This window comes from Danio aesculapii, chromosome 18 (assembly GCF_903798145.1).
Source record: "Danio aesculapii chromosome 18, fDanAes4.1, whole genome shotgun sequence".
NCBI classification, from domain to species: Eukaryota; Metazoa; Chordata; class Actinopteri; order Cypriniformes; family Danionidae; genus Danio; species Danio aesculapii.
The window spans coordinates 55,663,381-55,670,219 of record NC_079452.1 but is presented as its reverse complement, the minus strand read 5'-3'; positions in this window follow the sequence as shown (position 1 = coordinate 55,670,219).

Genomic DNA, 6,839 nt, shown 5'->3' with positions numbered 1-6,839 from the left:
CATTAAGATGAAAACCCATACTACTGACTAGAGTAATGGCTCTTGAAAATCACAGGGATAAGTGCATTTTAAATATGTTATAATAGAAATCATTACTTTTAAATTGTAATAATATTTCAGCATTTTGCGAGCTGTATAGATCTGCTGTATAAAACCTTAAAAAAATGTTACATGTGTTTGCCAATTAGATTGAAAACATTCTAGCATATGGCAAGGAAAGCACACTCTGTGCTTGTCATTAAAATTCATTTTTGGGAACAGATGCATCTTGTAAGTCAATTCATTTTTTAATGCATCTAAAGTCGATTTAAATCATTTTAATGATCATTCACTGAAACACAACTTTGGCTGTTATGTTCAACTGATCAGTCAAAACTTCTCTTGTGATTAAGCATCTGTGGAGAACATAATAAAATTTCTGCGACTTACTGTTGGGCCAGAATTACTAAACAGGGCAAATTAGTGTGGAAGTGCAATTCCATAAAAGCACTGAGGGGAGTGAAAAGTTCTGCGGGTGATTTTTACTGACAATCAATGAACTAAAGAACACAGACGCAGCAGCTCATTTATATAATGACCAACACAATCTAACTAAGGCTACTTTGAAGTGTGAAGATTGAAGATTTGAAATGGACGTTCCACTGATTTGTGTGCATGAAAGACTTGTATACGAATGACACTGTCACACACTGGCCACAGCCATATCACTCTGCAGCCCAAGACTGGTTACTCACTGAAGATAAGCAGGGCTGAGTCTGGTCAATGCCTGGAAGGGAGACCACATGGGAAAACTAAGCTGCTGTTGGAAGTGGTGTTAGTGAGGCCAGCAGGGGGCAACCACCTGTGGTTTTTATAAGTCCTAATGCCCCAGTATAGTGAAGTGGACACTATCTGTCAGTGAGCGCTGGCGTTCGCATGAGACATTAATGAAGTCCTGACTCTCTGTGGTCATTAATAATCCCATGGCACTTCTCGTAAGGAGTTGGGGTGTAATCCCGGCGTCCTGGTCAAATACCCTCCATTATCCATCATGGCCTCCGAACCATCCCCCGAATTAGCTCATTCACTGTCTCTCCATTTCACCAATAGTTGGTGTGTGGTGAGGAAACTGGCGCCGTTGTTCTGCGGCTGCAAATAGATGCTGTACACTGTTGGTGGAGTTGAGAGACCCCCCTCATGATTATGAAGCGCTTTGGGTGTATGGCCATACCAAATAAATGTGTTATATAAATACAAACTACATTACATCAGAGACATGCACCACTTACACATTTGTGTATGCCTTTAAGAATGATATGGAGGAAGACCAGTCACCTGACGAGCAGGAAACAATATACAGAGGGCTACAAACAGCTTCTTATGTTTGCACTTACCAGAATATTCTTGCAAGCTTGTGTATTCCAACTGTTTTGGATTGTATATACACTGGTGGACTATCACTTTTACATGACACCTTGATTGATTTTAGTGTATGGTGGACTGAGCTGTATGTTTTCAACAGACTGAGTTTCTTATTTTAGTGTGTTGTTTTAAAGCCCAGTCAATGTTTGTGAATACACCTTTCCTACCACAGTTACTTTTTGTCATTCTTTTAAGACTTACAAACCTCTCACACAAATAAAATCTGACCCATTTTACACTTTTTTTACATGCTGTCGTACCTAACTGCTCCTCGCCATAAATAAAACCACAGGGGCTGGAATGGCATTATGAAAAAAAATAGTCCAGATGTATAATGACTGAATTGAAAAGTATTACCAAAGCACAGCACAGTGTGTGCCTAGTGAGGGTTACCTGGGTGGTAGGTGAGTTCTGCTTATACAGGACCAGCACTACAGGCTGAATTATACTTCTGAGTTCTGTTTGTATTGCTCTGAAAATAACACTTCTGAAAATGGCAGTTGGCAGTGGGGTTTATGTTTCTTTGTTCCTCTGTTTAGTTTCTTTGCAGGTGTTTTGAGTTTACACCAGAAATGTGTGACATACTAACTCACTGTGTAAGTAGCTCAAACTCACTCATTTAAAGGTGCTGTATGTTTTTGAATCTTCTAAAACATAAAAATGCCATAATATGTTTACAGATATTTAAGAAACATCTCAAGTGAACATACTTGTTTATCTGAAAAACAATACTAAAGACAAACATTCCGCTATTAGAATGTCTGTTACGTGCCGGAATGCTGTCTTTGTTTTGGTTCTTTTAACCTGCCCAATGCCAGTTTAGTCAGTTATGTTTCAACACCCCGGGTTGCCCTGGTGGAAAATCACGTATTCCATTCATTCATTTCATTCATTCAAAGCATGCATCCGTGACCAAATTGCGACTTCTAGTGGACAGTAGCAGCCTCTGAAGTGAGATGCAGATTCAGAGTTTCACATCAGGTTATAAATTAGCAAATAATATAAATATTACAAATGTAAACGTTAGGTGAACAGGTTACATTGTAACCGTGTGTCCTAACAACACGCTACGTGAGGAGATTTGCAGTGATGAGCAATTTGGCTGTTTGCATCAGACTAAAATATATAAACAGAATATGTACTCACTCACGAAATGGTAAGGTTTATAATCGAATTAATTTTAACATTAATAAATGTACTTGCTAAATCACTGATATGTGTTGGTTTGCACCGAGTCACAGAGCTAAAGTTACATTTCTAACGGTTTATTTTCAAGATCTGAGGTGAACTATCTGTTGCTGCTTTCAGTATATGGCAATAAATATCATGTAAAATGGCATTCAAACTGACATTATTAGCATTTAACACTGAAAACCTCAGGTACACTTCACCTGCTTTAATCACAGTTTATCCTGTTGTTCAGCTGCAAGAAAAAGAAGCCGCTTCTAATATATAAATTCGAGGTGTTGGTTAGAATAAAAACTTCTTTTAATATGGAAATTATTCCTTCTATCATGTGCCGTTGCTTTTATTTAGAACACGGTTTAGGGTCGATAGTCAGACTCGCTCTTGTTGGTCCTCAATCTTGCAACCTGCGCTTGCATTTGTTTTGATCCAGAAATGCAATACCTAGTTCAACAACTGGGTGTCAAACTTGCATACTGCACCTTTAAGGAAGAGGTGGAAGCTCGCAAAAATGCAACAACTTCAATTGTAAAGTCAACACAAATCAAAACTATACATCTGGAACTCCCCCACAGGACTTAACACTTCTTAAGGGGGTCGCACACTGAATGCGCTGTGCCATGCATTTGGAAGTAACACACACCAGACACACTTTTAGATGCACATTTGAAACCAATATAATGTTATTTAATATGAAATTATGCAGATGGTGCTCTGGGGCATGGCAGAAATGTGAACAGCATGCTGATTTCTTGCTGTGCACTACGGAAAGCCACCGACTTGCGGTGCCGGTGTGTGTACCCTGATAGAAATCTATCTTTACAATTCTAAAGTGCATAGCACGTCGCATTCGGTGTGCAACTCCCCTTAAACACTAGCACCACCGGCCCTGCTTTTCTCAGCCCACCCACACTTGTCACTGCTATCAAGCTGACCAATCACAGCTTTTGTGCTACATTTTAAGAAAGCTTCATGCCAGGGTTTGCATCAGGTTACAGTGAAGGGTTTGTGACCGTGTGAAGGTGACACTGGACCTGCTGCCCACATTCAATGCAGAAACTGACCTTAAGGGGCCAACGTTTGGCAAACTCTCAATGGCCCTGCACTCACAGCCCACTTGGGGCCCTCAGACTAGCCCTAAGTGGGCCCATTAAGGACCAGCACAGGCTTGTTTGCAGGGTTGTTCCTCATAAAGTAAGCTGTACATCAGTTCTGTGCAGTGATATTACTTTTTTTTGGACCAGAGCACATCTCAGGTTGTCAAAAAGGCAGTGGAAGTCTGTGCCGAGCTCAAAGGAGTCCACATTTTAGCTTGTTTTTGGGGAAAAAAACAGACATTGAGTTCTCAGTCTCAATTCAAATAGACCATCCAGTCTTTGCTGAGCAACAGATGCAGATGTAAACATCTGTCATGGTTCGGGAAGTGACAGAGCAAATGGCACTGGTGACTGGCAGATATGTGCAAACCATTGATATGGAGGCATATATTTCAACATGGAGTACAGAGACTTATGCTGTCATCATGATGACATCTTTGTTTATGGTTTATAGTTATTAGATCAAATTTCATTCTGTATGTGCTCCACCAGTGTAGTTTCATATTGGTAAATGTGCTTGAAATGTATGGCTCATCATGAAAAGTACAAACAAATAATGGTGACCACTGACTGTTGAGCTTCTGAAGTTTTGCATTATGTCAGACTTGGCAACAAAGTTTGCTTGTAAAATCTGAAGAGTTATTATCCTCAATTTCCAAATGATTAAACATTGGAATTAAATGGAAAGTTGATGTGAGACAACCAAGCTCATGTCCAAAGTATTTTTTACTGTATTGCAGTCATTGAAATAAATTTAGATTTGAAAAATACAGTTATTTTAGTTTCCTTAAAAGGAAATATTTTCTTCAGCCAGGCTCTTTGGAAATATATTCCTCAGCTTATATTTTTGCAAAATGTCAAATCCGTTACTCCGGTTACGTATTGTTGTATGTTTCATATGACAAATTCACTAGAGGGTGCTGTCTACATTCACGAGAAACCAGGGCTTGTTGTATAGATCAACCAACAGGTAATGACTTAACTAAACCCAAACAATTACTTTTATTTTACATTGCTATCATCTCTTTTGTGGAACTGTGTTTCCCCAGAGTCAAACTGCAGCTACTCTGCATCATTAGTGCAACCCTGTACAAACTAAACTACAGGGAAAAATTACCATACGAGAAAAGTTATTCATATGGAGATAAATAGTTGAGGGAAACGGATTCGATTACAAATCACACACATTAAGGTCCAATTCTAATTCTACCACTTAGCTCTTCCCCTTACACTAGGTTTGTGCATTGACATGAAGGGTAGGGGTGTCCTAATTCTCTTTAGCTTGAAGGCGTAGAGCTCAGGGGAAGGGCTAGATAGCCATTGAAATTGAGATTTTTCAGGACCACACTCAAAACCAAGGGGTATGAAAATTTCCCAGTAAACACCATCTACAACAGCAACATGGCTGCACACGAAAGCACACGACATTATTACGAATTTTTACAACAAACAAGTGTATGTTTTAATACATTCATAATTGCGTTCATGTTTCAACCTCATGCTTAAAAAAAAAAAAAAAAAAACCCTGCTAAATTTCGCCATCTATATAATCCATAATAATAACTCTTGTAGAGTAGTTTCACAACATACTTTCACATCTGTCACTCGATGACACTTTAATATCTTTTTAGAAAAGTCTAGTGGCTGAGAATTCGTTTTTTACAATGTCTGGTATAATGTTAATGTTGTTTTCATGTGTTTAGATGAATATGGTCACGATAAATACCAAAAAAAAAAAAAAAACAACAACTGTGCAGGTGTTGTAGTGGTGTCCCATTTCTTACGGGTAAAATTTGAAGCCTTTCCTCTTCACACTCTGTTTCAAGGGCCAAGGGGAAGGGGTAGGGGTGAAAAAATAGAATGGGATTGGGCCTAAGTTGTTTTGTGGTATTTGTTTGATGTTGAAAGAACTACATGGAAAAATAATCGTTATTTTGTTGAAAATATGTCCCTGAAAATATCATTAGTTTGAAATGTAACAAAAGTTGCTGGCATTATACTGCACTGTAGCATTCATTTTACCTATAAATGGAATCAAACATATGTTTAAATACACGTTTGCAGTTTCACAGAAATGTATGCTGAAGCACAAATCTCCAATGAGCCCTTGTTGATTTTCTTTTGTACTTTTGTAAAAATTAAACTAAGGTTAAAGAGAATCAGCAAATCACTTATTTGTGATTGTATTAGATTTTACAAAACATCTAATTTTTTTGGAATTGGGGTTTTGTGTTTTAAATTATTATATAAATGTTTTTCATTCAGTAAATTGATTTTTGAAGCTAATTTGAAATTGTAATTTTCCTAGCTTGCCATTATCTGAAAAATCCATTATCCTTTGACCTCTATCTGCTTTATTTGTGCTGCATATCCCAAGCTCCCACCAAACAAAATCATGTTAACATTCAACAGTACACATCATATCCCCGTCACGCTGGATCATGAGGGTCACATTGTTCCATTGGAGCTGGGATGCGGAACCATATCTACCTTGATCTAATTACTAGGCGGATCCTACAGGACTCAGAGGGAATCTTCATGTCTTATTCCTTTTCATAATGTTCCTCATTCAAAGAGCTTTTCAAATTTGGTGTCATCATCCTGCACGTACTCGGTATGGGAGGAAGATCTCCCGGAAATACAGTATGACATGAAAGAGAAAATGCCCTTTATAATCAAATCTCTGTCAGAGCAGGTGTCAGCTGGATGTCATCACTCTCCGCATTGGCACGCATCATTAAACTGATCACCCTGAATGCAGACCTTAGAAATATAGTTCAAGTAGATTTTTAAGATTGCGTTTTAAAGGATAGTTTACAGAAAACCAAAAATTATGACATCATTGCTCCATGTTCCATGTTCCATGTTGAGTTTTGAAGAAAAAAAAATATATATTGAGGAATTTTTATATACTTCAGAATATCTTGTTTTGTGTTTAGCAGAAGAAAGACATTCCTAAAAATTAAGAACCACTTTAGCATGAATATACTGTGAGGAAATAATTTGGTCACACTATATTTTGATGGTCTGTTTGTTGAATTGAAGTTACATTACATCTACATGCCAACTAATTCTCATTAGATTATAAGTAGACTGTTTGGGTTGGGGTTAGGATTGGGGTTAGGGTTAGGGTAAATTGACTTGTACCTTATAGTC